This window comes from Engystomops pustulosus, chromosome 2 (genome assembly GCF_040894005.1).
Source record: "Engystomops pustulosus chromosome 2, aEngPut4.maternal, whole genome shotgun sequence".
In the NCBI taxonomy this organism is placed as follows: Eukaryota; Metazoa; Chordata; class Amphibia; order Anura; family Leptodactylidae; genus Engystomops; species Engystomops pustulosus.
Window position 1 is genome coordinate 129,827,255 of NC_092412.1, and position 14,071 is coordinate 129,841,325.

The 14,071-nt window shown below is 42.4% G+C and overlaps 1 long non-coding RNA gene across 1 annotated transcript; it reads left to right on the plus strand.

The window, feature by feature from the left end:
- The first annotated feature begins 238 nt into the window (after window positions 1-238).
- LOC140118464 (uncharacterized) lies at window positions 239-13,651 on the plus strand. Its single transcript, XR_011853198.1, has 3 exons — window positions 239-311; window positions 754-855; window positions 13,142-13,651. It is a non-coding gene; the product is annotated as an uncharacterized lncRNA (long non-coding RNA).
- The last annotated feature ends 420 nt before the right edge of the window (window positions 13,652-14,071 follow it).

The window sequence follows — 14,071 nt, forward strand, 5'->3', positions numbered from 1 at the left end:
AGTTTATGCCGCACTGCTATGGCTTGGAACCTGGTTCACACATCAGATTAACCTAACAAACTTACAAATCGGTAAGGGAAACCCTCTGATACAGTACCTTTCTAGACTCACCATGAACTATGAATCATACTTTGATATGTTCTAACACTAAAAGGGGCGGTATGGTAGGACATCCATACACCGCTGGGGGGCGGGACTGGATGATTTAAATAGCTGGGTTGATTTCCCTTTCCTTATCCCCTGAGGAAGCCTGCCAGGCGGGCGATATGCGTGGGGCGTTTGTGGTCTCTCCTCTTCATGCTCTACATTAGGTAATATAATGTGATGTACTGCTTTATTGTATCTACTTGAATTGTGTATCTACACCACTAGCTGCTATTTTCTGCACGCAGCACTTTATCCATGTTTTGTTTCGTTTTTTGATCTCATAATATGTAAACACCTTGCATTGAGACACTGTCTCTACTTGTCTTGTACACCACACAGCACACAGTCCAAGAACCTTTGTATGTATTCAGCCTAGGCACTTTGCACCTTATTATTACATGTGATTTTGTGCATATTTTTACACCTTTATATTTAGCAGCTTTGTTATCCATTGTTGGTTGTACATATATGAAATATTTCTCTGAGGAGAGACCATTGTGTTCTTTTTCCCATTTTTTGGGTTTTTAAATGTTTTTATCTTTGTATATTGATGAAATAATAAAATTTATCTTGTTTGCACATCCGCTTTCCCTCTCTTTTCTAAAGCACTTACATACATGGGGAAGAAGAAGGTGACACGATCTTTGTGAATCGTGGCAGAAAGCATTATCGTCGGACAATGCACAGCGGGGATCGCGCCAGGATCGGGTAAGTAAATGTGCCCCACTGTGTCTGCTTAGAGAGTCTCCCCGCCCACACTCAGGAATTTTACATTGACCATTGCTGAGTGACAGGAGCTAAACCAGCAATTAAACTGAATAAGGCTCAGTTCACACTACAGTTGGGATTTCCGTTTCTAGTATCCACCTAAAAAAGTTAAAAACTGATATAGAACGGAGCGGTTTTAAGTCCCATTGACATCAATATAAATTTTTGTGTCATCCATTGTCAACAGTTGTACAGTGATCCGTCATTCTTCAGTTTTTTTTTCAAGGAAAAAATGACAGAGCTTGCAGTATTTTTTTTCCCGTTCTGGACTGTCCGACGAGGATAAAGTCTGGTGCGATTCACCAAGATCGTGTGCCTAATATCCTGCATGTGTTGCTGCCCTGCTGGAGTTCACCTTCTTCTTCCCGCTGTATGCAAGTGCATTGTGTTGCGACAGAATTGGAATTTTAAATCCCGCGCTTAGTCCAAATCAGTCGGGTTGTCTGACGGCCAAGCCCCCCGATTTGTGTTGCATGAAAGTCAGCGCTGAAATCCGATCTCATGTGATAAAAACCCCTGTTAACTGCGGAAGTAGTCGGGGAACCCGACGGAAATGCGGTGTGCGGACCCTTAGTAAGTGTGCCCCATTAAGTTATTTTTACATTGAAGTCAACGGGACAGACAGTGCCAGTTTTTACATTTTTTTTTAGATGAAGAAATAGACATATATAGATAAACAGAAATTGTTAATATATAGATATACTAGCTGTAGCTCCCGGCGTTGCTCTTAGCTATAACAAAATAGAATGGGTTAACTAAAAATATTTTATATGCATCTATCTCCCTCTGACAGGCCTTGTGTGTGTGACTCTCTCTCTCTGACAGTCCATGTGTGTGCAACTCTCTTTCTGACAGTGTGTGTGTGTGTGTCTCTCTCTCTCTCTGACAGTGTGTGTGTGTGTCTCTCTCTCTCTCTCTGACTGTGTGTGTGTGTGTGTGTCTCTCTCTCTCTGACTGTGTGTGTGTGTGTGTGTGTGTCTCTCTCTCTCTGACAGTGTGTGTGTGTGTCTCTCTCTCTCTGACAGTGTGTGTGTGTGTGTGTCTCTCTCTCTCTCTGACAGTGTGTGTGTGTGTGTGTGTCTCTCTCTCTCTGACAGTGTGTGTGTGTGTGTGTCTCTCTCTCTCTGACTGTGTGTGTGTGTGTCTCTCTCTCTCTGACTGTGTGTGTGTGTGTGTGTGTCTCTCTCTCTCTGACTGTGTGTGTGTGTGTGTGTCTCTCTCTCTGACAGTGTGTGTGTGTGTGTCTCTCTCTCTGACAGTGTGTGTGTGTGTCTCTCTCTCTCTCTCTGACAGTGTGTGTGTGTGTGTGTCTCTCTCTCTCTCTGACAGTGTGTGTGTGTGTCTCTCTCTCTCTGACAGTGTGTGTGTGTGTCTCTCTCTCTCTCTGACAGTGTGTGTGTGTGTCTCTCTCTCTCTCTGACAGTGTGTGTGTGTGTGTCTCTCTCTCTCTGACAGTGTGTGTGTGTGTCTCTCTCTCTCTGACAGTGTGTGTGTGTGTCTCTCTCTCTCTCTGACAGTGTGTGTGTGTGTGTCTCTCTCTCTCTCTGACAGTGTGTGTGTGTGTCTCTCTCTCTCTCTGACAGTGTGTGTGTGTGTCTCTCTCTCTCTCTGACAGTGTGTGTGTGTGTCTCTCTCTCTGACAGTGTGTGTGTGTGTCTCTCTCTCTCTCTGACAGTGTGTGTGTGTGTCTCTCTCTCTCTCTGACAGTGTGTGTGTGTGTCTCTCTCTCTCTCTGACAGTGTGTGTGTGTGTCTCTCTCTCTCTCTGACAGTGTGTGTGTGTGTCTCTCTCTCTCTCTGACAGTGTGTGTGTGTGTGTCTCTCTCTCTCTCTGACAGTGTGTGTGTGTGTCTCTCTCTCTCTCTCTGACAGTGTGTGTGTGTGTCTCTCTCTCTCTCTGACAGTGTGTGTGTGTGTGTCTCTCTCTCTCTCTGACAGTGTGTGTGTGTGTGTGTCTCTCTCTCTCTGACAGTGTGTGTGTGTGTGTCTCTCTCTCTGACAGTGTGTGTGTGTGTGTGTGTGTGTGTGTGTGTGTGTGTGTGTCTCTCTCTCTCTGACAGTGTGTGTGTGTGTGTGTCTCTCTCTCTGACAGTCTGTGTGTGTGTGTGTGTGTGTGTCTCTCTCTCTGACAGTCTGTGTGTGTGTGTGTGTGTGTGTCTCTCTCTCTGACAGTGTGTGTGTGTGTCTCTCTCTCTCTCTGACAGTGTGTGTGTGTGTCTCTCTCTCTCTCTCTGACAGTCTGTGTGTGTGTGTGTGTGTGTGTGTGTCTCTCTCTCTGACAGTGTGTGTGTGTGTCTCTCTCTCTCTCTGACAGTGTGTGTGTGTGTCTCTCTCTCTCTCTGACAGTGTGTGTGTGTGTCTCTCTCTCTCTCTCTGACAGTCTGTGTGTGTGTGTGTGTGTGTGTGTGTGTCTCTCTCTCTGACAGTGTGTGTGTGTGTGTCTCTCTCTCTCTGACAGTGTGTGTGTGTGTGTGTCTCTCTCTCTGACAGTGTGTGTGTGTGTGTCTCTCTCTCTCTGACAGTCTGTGTGTGTGTGTGTCTCTCTCTCTCTGACAGTGTGTGTGTGTGTGTGTGTCTCTCTCTCTCTGACAGTGTGTGTGTGTGTGTGTCTCTCTCTCTCTGACAGTGTGTGTGTGTCTCTCTCTCTCTGACAGTGTGTGTGTGTGTGTCTCTCTCTCTCTCTCTGACAGTGTGTGTGTGTGTCTCTCTCTCTCTGACAGTGTGTGTGTGTGTGTGTGTGTCTCTCTCTCTCTGACAGTGTGTGTGTGTGTCTCTCTCTCTCTGACAGTGTGTGTGTGTGTCTCTCTCTCTCTGACAGTGTGTGTGTGTGTCTCTCTCTCTCTGACAGTGTGTGTGTGTGTGTGTGTGTGTGTGTCTCTCTCTCTCTGACAGTGTGTGTGTGTGTCTCTCTCTCTCTGACAGTGTGTGTGTGTGTCTCTCTCTCTCTGACAGTGTGTGTGTGTGTGTGTGTGTGTGTCTCTCTCTCTCTCTGACAGTGTGTGTGTGTGTCTCTCTCTCTGACAGTGTGTGTGTGTGTCTCTCTCTCTGACAGTGTGTGTGTGTGTCTCTCTCTCTCTGACAGTGTGTGTGTGTGTGTGTGTGTGTGTGTGTGTGTGTCTCTCTCTCTCTGACAGTGTGTGTGTGTGTGTGTGTGTCTCTCTCTGACAGTGTGTGTGTGTGTGTGTGTGTGTGTGTCTCTCTCTCTCTGACAGTGTGTGTGTGTGTGTGTGTGTGTGTGTGTGTGTGTGTGTGTGTGTGTGTGTCTCTCTCTGACAGTGTGTGTGTGTGTGTCTCTCTCTCTGACAGTCTGTGTGTGTGTGTGTGTGTGTGTGTGTCTCTCTCTCTCTGACAGTGTGTGTGTGTCTCTCTCTCTCTGACAGTGTGTGTGTGTGTGTGTGTGTGTGTCTCTCTCTCTCTGACAGTGTGTGTGTGTGTCTCTCTCTCTCTGACAGTGTGTGTGTGTGTGTGTGTGTGTGTCTCTCTCTCTCTGACAGTGTGTGTGTGTGTCTCTCTCTCTGACAGTGTGTGTGTGTGTCTCTCTCTCTCTGACAGTGTGTGTGTGTGTGTGTGTGTGTGTGTGTGTGTCTCTCTCTCTCTCTGACAGTGTGTGTGTGTGTGTGTGTGTGTCTCTCTCTGACAGTGTGTGTGTGTGTGTGTGTGTGTCTCTCTCTGACAGTGTGTGTGTGTGTCTCTCTCTCTCTGACAGTGTGTGTGTGTGTGTGTGTGTGTGTGTGTGTGTCTCTCTCTCTCTGACAGTGTGTGTGTGTGTCTCTCTCTCTGACAGTCTGTGTGTGTGTGTGTGTGTGTGTGTGTGTGTGTGTGTCTCTCTCTCTGACAGTGTGTGTGTGTGTGTCTCTCTCTCTGACAGTCTGTGTGTGTGTGTGTGTGTGTGTGTGTGTGTGTGTCTCTCTCTCACAGTTTCTGGCTCTCTCTCACATCAGCTGATCTGATCAGCTGACCGGAGCTGAATCAGCTGACCTCAGTAGCTCCCGGAATTACACCTCCAACTTAGACACCAAAATAGGGTAAGAGTAAGCGGAAATGCATATGGCTTTTTCGGCTGAACATCTATTGGCCACACATAGGTGATTCACTAAAGGTACATTTGTTGTTTTTTTTCATGAATGAGTTGTAGACACAGAGGAGTGGTATTTAAGCCAATAGACGGGACATGCATTTGTTTTTTATGTTTGATTACACAATGGGGCTCATTTACGAAGGGTCCAAACACCTCCCTTTCGTCAGGTTTCCCGAATATTTCCGTTTTGCGCCAAATTGCCCGGGAATTTGGCGCACATGATTGGATTTTGGAGCATTGGCGCCGGCTTGCACGCGTCAGAAATCGGGGTGCGGGCCATTGGACAACGCGACAGATTTGGACAAACCACAGAATTTAAAAAAGGATTTGTGTTGCAAGATCAAGCACTCACATGCACCAGGAAGAAGAAGGTGAACCTTGGCACAGCAGCGACACATGCAGGAACTCGGGCGCACGATGCTAGTGAATCGCGCCTGCCCGAATCCTCGTCAGACAACGCACCGCGGGATCACGACGGGAAAGGGTAAATAAATCTGCCCCAACATTTTTATTTCTTGAATATATTTTGCATTCCAGCCCTGGATCAATGGAATGAAGAGTTGGCCTATAAATGTCTGATTTTTGATTGTTAACACAATGTTTAAAAAAGGTGCTGTGCCACCGAAATGGCGCAATATGGAATAAAGACCCCCTTTTTTCACTTGAACCTTGGAGTGCTGCCTATTTCTGCAGACGCTCCACCCAAAGAGTGGGCCGACGTCGACCCCAGACCCCCCACATAGAGTGGGGCGATGCCTGCCCCAAACCCCTACAGAGTGAACTGGGGATGACACTGCTAAACTTATTTCATTTAATTTTGGGGGATTGAGGGCATAACGCTTTTTTTAACTGTTTAATTTTTCCTTTTCTAATGTAATTTTTGAGGGCTTTTTTAAACATTTTCTTTACAAGGATGCATGTGTTCCCTGCTAATCTTATATATAGATCACAGATAACAATGATCTAATGGTAATAGTCAATTGGATCACTGTTATTAGTGATCTGTCTACAGAGACCTGCAGAGAGGATGCATATAGCACCTTCCGTGCAGCCTTTCAATGTATGCAGGGGCTGCATACAGGATACAGGATTGGGCTTATACATGGACAGCTCAATCTTGTTCATGGCTCTGTGTGCACGATCTCACACAGCCATGGGGACGGGCGAATCTACTCACTGCTCCAGCCCACGGCCGATGTAGAACGTCATGTGATCAGAGCCACAAAATGGTGTTTTTTGAGGGGGTTAATCAGCCTCTACAAGTTTCATAGACGTTTATAGAGGTGTTATCGCGATCTCTGGATAGATAGATAGAAAACAAGGAAATCCAAGGCAGCACAACCTATAGAGCTGGGTGCAATATCTGTAGACCAGTGGCTAGGGGTTCATATCTCAAGGAAGGCAGCAGCACTCCAATGTAATGTTTCAAAGCAGGGTGTTCTTTATTCCAGGGATGCAATGTTTCGGTGGATCCCTGTAATAAAGGTACTTGAAAAAGGTGGGTATCGACTGAAACGTTGCATCCCTGGAATAAAGAACACCCTGCTTTGAAACTCTACATTGGAAAGCTGCTGCCTTCCTTGAGATAGATAGACAAGCAAGCAAGATAGATAGAAAAGATAGAATAGGGCCTTTGGATGTAAAGCGCTAGACCCATATTTCAAGAAAGTCTAAACAACATAGACATACAAATCCTCCTAGAGACATGGAACAAGACAGAGGATGAATCCCAGGTGCCCTCTGGATACTTTTATCAATTATTTTTATTTAACCCCTTATCACTGACACTAGTTTTCAGCTTAACCCCTTAAGGACGCAGCTATTTTACAGCTTAAGGCCCAGCCCCATTTTTTGGATTCTGACTCGCGTCGCTTTATATGCTTATAACTTTTGAACACTGTTACTTATCAAAGTGATTATGAAAATGTTTTTTCCCCATATGTTGTACTTCATTTTAGTGGTAAATGTTGGATGATAAGTTTTGCATTTATTTTCCAAATAAGAAAAAATGAATTTTTTGAAAAATTAAACTTTTTTGAAATTCGAAATCATTACATTTTCAGGTAGATAGATTTACCACCTAAATAAGTTGCTGAATAACATTTCCCATATGTCTACTTTACATTTTCATAATTTTTGAAATGTCGATTTTCCGTATTTTCAGGATTTACTCTTTTGCGGATAAATACTGTTTTGAATGAAATTTTACATATTTAGCAACAAAACCCCCTACATAATCAACCCACTTTCAAATCTGCACCCATCAAACTATCAGAAACAGCTTTTAGGAAGATCGTTAACCCATTGAGATCTTCATAGTAACTGAATCAAAATGGAGGTGAAATTTAGAATGGTCAAATTGTGCCGGTTATACGTTCATTTAGCCCTAAAATGTACACATTTCCAAAAAATAAAAATAGAAAACCCACCATACAATTTGTTCCGCAATTTCTCCCAAGTGCAGAAACCCCCCACATGTGGCCGTTACTTGTTTTATGGGTGCACAGCGGGGCGCAGAAGGGAAGGAGCACCCTGCAGCTGACAGGATTTTAGTTTTCTCGTTGCCTCCTTTTGTAGGCTATAAAATTTTCGCTTTTTCGTTATTGGGGCCATGTGACAGCATTTTTTTTGCGGGATGAGATGCTTTTTCCAGTGTTGCCATTTTGGGGTTGGTATCACCTATTGTTGAAAATTTAGGAACTCGTTTTTGAGGGCAGGAGTAGAAAAGCATCAATTCTGTACTGGATTTTTGACTTTTTTTTTCGTGTTCACCGTTTAGCCTAATAATCATGTTTTCTTTATTCTATGGGTCGATATGATTACGGGGATACCAGACTTGAATATATTTTCTTACATTTTACTAAATTTGTCAAATAAAACCGTAATGTGGGGAAAATTCTATCATCTTTGCATTCTTCCGTCTTCCAAGTGAAATAACATTTTTTACTTTTTTGGCTACGGAGCTGGTTGATGGCTTGTTTTTTGCGGGACATGTTGTACTTTGCACCAGTATCATTCTGGAGTACATATGTTTTTTTATCACTTTTTGTTGCATTTTTTGTAAGATTGAATAGGTAAAAATGCGTTCATCGTACGGGTTCAATAATGATTTACTTTTATTCTACGAGTTGTTAAGGATGTGGTGATATTATATATGTGGGGGTTTTGTTATGATTTAGACTTTTTTGGGGGTTATATGTCTATATGTTATGGGGCTTATGGGCATTTTTATTGATTACTTTATTTTTTATTGATCGGCGCCCCCTGAAAACGGTTGGGGGGGGGGGGGGGAGATCGTGGGGGAAAGACCCCCCCAGAGACATGTTAGATGCCTTGGTCGCGCTGACCGAGGCATTTAACGGGTTACACAACCACGATTGGAGCCCACTCCGATCGCGGGTGTTACACTGGGGTGCCGGCTATTAGTTACAGCCGGCACCCCGTGTTTCCCGATGCCGGTTCGGCTCCGATCCAGAGCCGAGCCGGCATCACCTCAGTGGCGGATATATCCGCCACGGAGTGCTAAGGGGTTAATGACCAGACTCGATTTTTCAAATCTGCCCTGTGTCACGATAATTGGTTATAACTTCGGAATACTTTTTTTTTTTTTTTTTTTTTAATTAGCAATCAATTTTATTTGTCTTTTTTAAAACAATAACATTCCAATACAAAACAGGAAAATACAAAGTCACATGGTCAAGCATATCCCCCCCTCCCCTTCCCCCAAACATTACAAATGAAACCCCATGGTGGGTTATAAAGACATATACCTAGTATAATTCTGGCTGCAGCATGTGGATGGCAACGAACACCGACATACGCATAGATCGGTGAAGGCCATGATTTACGCATTACCATGAACCTACCATAAAAATTTTTGCCATTCTAACAACCCACCATTGTCCTTGTACAAAATCTTAATACTCCCTCCCCCCACCCTTTCCCTACCACCCTGGCAAGAGAGAGAGGGGGAAAAAAAAAAAAAAAAAAGAAACCAAAAAAACCCGGGGAAAAGAAGGGGGAGTCTATCCTATTTCCATTTACTCCAGATCTCCAGCCATTTCCCCCTGGACCCACATTTGTCGAAAAATAAATTTGTTCATATCTTCTGATCTTCTGTGTAAGAGCAGACCAATGATCCACCGTGGGAATCCTGCTACTCCCCCATTCTCGCACTATCAAAACTTTCGCTATTATCATCAGTTTTAGTACCAATGCTCTCTCCTTTTGCTTCACTTTGTTACAGGTCCTAAACGATCCCATAATTGCTAAGTTAATCGAAGGGGTCAGGGCCATTTCTAGAATTCTGTTTATTTGCAAATGAACTTCCTCCCAAAAACCTTGGATTTTGGGGCATGCCCAAATTGTATGAAGGAAGTCTGCCTCCTCTATTCCACATTTGAAACATTTTGATGCACTCCTCACTTTCATCTTGTATAACACCTCTGGAGAATAATATAATCTAAACAGTATCTTAACTTGGATGGCTCTGTGGTTTTCATTAATAGAACCTACCTTCACATTCCTATAAATCCCCTCCCACTCGTGTAGTGTTAACTGACCTACCGCATTTTCCCAACATTCTTGTGACTTGTGTCTAACCCCTAAAAACATACCTTTTATCAAAAGTTTATACAGCCCCGAGACCAGACCCTTTTTTTTTTCAGTGTTTTTAATAAAGTCTATACATGGGTGTGATTCTAATTTTATGCTTCTACGAAACCTTATTGCTTTAATTGCGTGTGCCAATTGTGCATATCTCAAAAAATCCCCATTATTCAAACCCACTTTAATTTGAAGTGTAGGAAAGCTTACCACTACTCCGTTCTCCAATATCTGGGAGAAGAGGCGAACCCCTCTCCTTTCCCAAAAAATGGGATCAGGGAGATTACTAAATTCAGGGAAATGGGGATTGTGCCACAATGGTGTGTCTTCTGTAATCCCGTTCATGTGAATGATTTTTTTCATCAAATTCCAACCTTTGTGTATCACCTCTTTATTTGTATATAAATCCTTATTGTTCGGCACTAGCCCCCTTTCCAATAATTCATACACTGTAAAAACTTTCATACCCCAAGTTTTCAATGATTCATCCTGCTCCTTCCATCCTACTATCCGGGACATCTGAGCCGCTATAAAATAGCCCTGCAAAAAAGGTATCCCCAATCCCCCTTCCCCAGAGGGTCTATATAAGTAACTAATTTTAATTCTAGCTCGCTTCCGCCCCCAAATTAATTCATTAAAAAGCGCTTCCATTGCTTTAAAGAATGAATTGTCAATCCAGATCGGGCATGAAGTCAAAAAGAACAAAATTTGTGGTAGCAGGACCATTTTTATAAGGGCTATTCTATCCGAAAAGGAGAGAGGGAGTCTATCCCAGATGTGGACCCTGCTCCTAACTGAGTTGATAAGAGGTTTCAGATTAAATAGTTCGAAATCCTGCACTTTTGCTGAAATCAGAATCCCAAGATATTTCAATGAGTCCTGACTACTCATTTTAATTCCTAGCTCTAGATCTTCTGTCTTATTCCCGTCCAGGGGCAGCAGACCTGATTTGCTCCAATTAATCTCCAGGCCCGAAAACCGGCCAAATTCTGTCACTGTATTTACTACATTAGCTATTGACAAAGGCGAGTCCCGCAGGCACAACAGAATGTCGTCCGCGTACAGGCTCAGTTTGTCCTCCAAACCACCACTTCCCCCTCCTCTTATACCAGCATGGGCCCTTATTTTGATGGCCAAGGGTTCGATAAAAATGGCAAAGAGGAGGGGGGAGAGGGGGCAACCCTGTCTCGGAATACTTTAACATAACTCGCTGATTTTGAGAATGTTTTATTGTGACGCATTGTACTTCATGTTAGTAGTAAAATTTAAGTGATAAGTTTTGCGTTTCGGTCTTAAAAAAAGTGAAAATTTGGCAAACGTTCGTAAAATTTCTTCATTTTCCAATTTTGAAATGTTCTGCTATCCAGACAGGAAGTAAAACTACCCAAAAAGCATGATAATTAACAATTATGGAAAGTCTGCTTTATCTTGAGATGATATATTCTGCATCCTGTCATTTTTTCTATGATGTTATGAGGCGCAGAACTTTGGGCGCAATTTTTCTCATTTTCATGAAAATCCCCAAAACTCACATTTTGAGTTCTTCCAAGTTCCTTTGAAAGGCCTAAATAATAGTAAAACCCCATAAATTACCCCAGCGCCGAGATAGATAGATAGAGATATATATATATATATATATATATATATATATATATATACACATATAAAGGAAAGTCCAAAGCAGCAAAGCTGAAAAATGGGTACAATAGCTGATGATTATTTGGCAGTGAATCCCAAACATAAAAAGTGAAGAGGGAGCACTCCGAGATGTGTTGAAAGGGGTGATCCTTTATTCCATAAACCGCAACATTTCGGTGTTTTTCCCCCTTTTCATATATATATATGTATCTACATGCACACATACACACACTTACCATATGTACATGAGTATAAGCCGACTCAAGTATAAGATGTGACTGGGAAAATTATTGACTCAAGTATAAGCCTAGGATGGAAAATTCAACAGCTTCCCCTAAATATTAACATGTCCAGCAGCAGCCTCCCCTCACTAATAACTTGTTACAGCAATAGCCTCCCCCCAGTAATAACATGTCCCAGCAGTGGCCTCCCTCTCAAATAATAAACATATATATACTTGCCCTCCAGCATTCCCCACATATACATATATATATATATATATATAAACAGATATATAAACACATAATTTATATGTGGCATATAACCATATGAATTATACTCACCTCCAACTGGTTCCAGCGCTGGTCTCCTATAGATAGCAGGCATCAAAATTTGAAACTGATTGCCAGCTATCTAAATACGGTATAAACTTACCAGTAGATGTGCAGATTGTATCTTCGCTGTCTCTCGTCTCCAAAATGGTGGCCCCAGCTCCTCGAGGCTTCAATGTAGCAGCAATGTAGCACAGGCCTGGTAAGCCTGCAACAGAGGGGGAAGGAATGGGCTACCTCTGGGCAGTGGGCGGTGCGAGCGGGGGCTGAGTTAGCAGTGGCCAATGCAGCGTATCTTTTGCGACACAGACATCCTCCTTTCCGCTGGGGGTGGGGTTGGTGGGGGGGGGGCTGGAAGCTGCTACTGATTGAGGCCTAGGCAAGTGCACGGGCGGTCCCTCTGGCCCTTGTCGTGCCCTAGTTGGCCGGGAGCATGGCAATTATACATTATGTTTTGGCCATGCACTGCGAGCCCCTGCAACTCACAGGTCGCTACGGCTGCTACTACTGTAGGTACGCGTTTTCTCAGCATGTCAGTTATCGTGAAAGATTCAAAATTTGGAATACAACTTTTGTAGCCCCTCACCCCCTTCCCTATTGGAGTAAAATCGCAGCCAAAAATAGGAGCTTTGTTTCTACAATGGCCCAAATTGGTGTGGAATACCCTCTGGTAATGGGTATTCCACAATATTAGTATCTTGGTAATGTAAAGTATATTGGTATAATGGTAATGTAAATGACCTAGGAATAAATCTAGATTCTTGGTAAGGTTGCATATGGTTGATAATTCATAAACATGTTTTACTCTCTAGTGTAGCAGAAGCAAAATAGGCATGGATGTTACATAATGTCTATCATCACAAAATTATCAGTCTCTGTGTCTCTTGGCTTCATTGCAGAATAAATTCCATTCCCTTTATAAGCAATATTGACTATGTTCCAGCCTACTCCATTTTTAGATATTTCTTGCTGGATCCATTCTGTTGCATCTGCTCAATTTATCATGTTGCCTTCATTTGTTTTATTCTGTCACTGTCTTGTATCTTAATGAAAAGTGTGGGAGTTTAATAGATAAAATAGCTATACCTACATTACAAATATAATGATGAGTAAAATAGATTTTAAAGATTCTAAAAAAATTAGCTAACAAACGTTAATATAACAGTTATTTTTCATTCTGAGCCAATATCTGTCGATATTAATATAGTAAGGTTCTTTTGAATAGAAACCTAGGAAACATATGAGCAATGTTTTGTTGACAAGCCATGGGTATGGTATATGGCTATAAACTTACTGCAGATCAATATATTTGGCCCAGGAATATCAGTAAAATGTTGCTTTTGCTTCTACCACAGATGGCTGTGACAGAACTGACTGGCAGAAGGAATTAGAAAGAAGCGTTTTGCTGCCAAGAGACTAAGGCTGACATGTGCAACTAATGGATTAGCAATTTCAGAGGGATTTCTGCTCTTCTCAAAACCACACCAAGAAAGTGATTTGATAATAATGATCCAACACATCTTGTGTAAGATAATTTAAAAAAAAAAGTATTTTGTAGTTTTATATTTCATAAGTGAGTGGATTCTTGGCAAACATTCAGTAAAATCTCCATTCTCAAGTTAATAAATAATCTTTTGAAAGAGATATATCTTTTAATACATAGAGCAACATAAGAGTTGTAGGGCCATTTATCACAAAGCAGCAAGACTGATTTTCCCCTAAAGGGGTTGTTCCAAATTTGATTGTCAACCCCTATTCATAGGAATAGAATTTGTATACAAATGTTTTCATTAAATTTGTTCAATACGTGTGCACGTAAGAAATTGTTACCTTAGCATCCTGCAAAATAAACAAATTAAGATAAAATTTTCTTTATTTTACAACTTATAAAAACATTTAAAGTAAAATTCCTGTCATGTAAAAACTTTTTAATCTACTCTAATTAGTTATCTACAGGTGTTTAGCAACTAGCAGGGGTTTAACCTTGCCTCCCAGGCTTATCTCCTTTCGCCGTGCTATGTGGTAACCATGGAAACCATATAGAACAGCTAGAGATGACTGAAGGTTGGTTAGAAGGGGCTGTAGGATCTTTTGTGATGGCACAAGCATGTGACACATCACACATATCAGGTCGACCGATTACAAACATGCTGTCCTGCATAATTTGAAAGTCCTTAGTGTTCTGGCAAAAGACCTCCAATGATGTCACAAACATGTGACTCCCTACATGCTTCAGATCTGCCAATTACAAATTTGCTGTCCTGTTTTGGCTTCAGTGCCCTAAG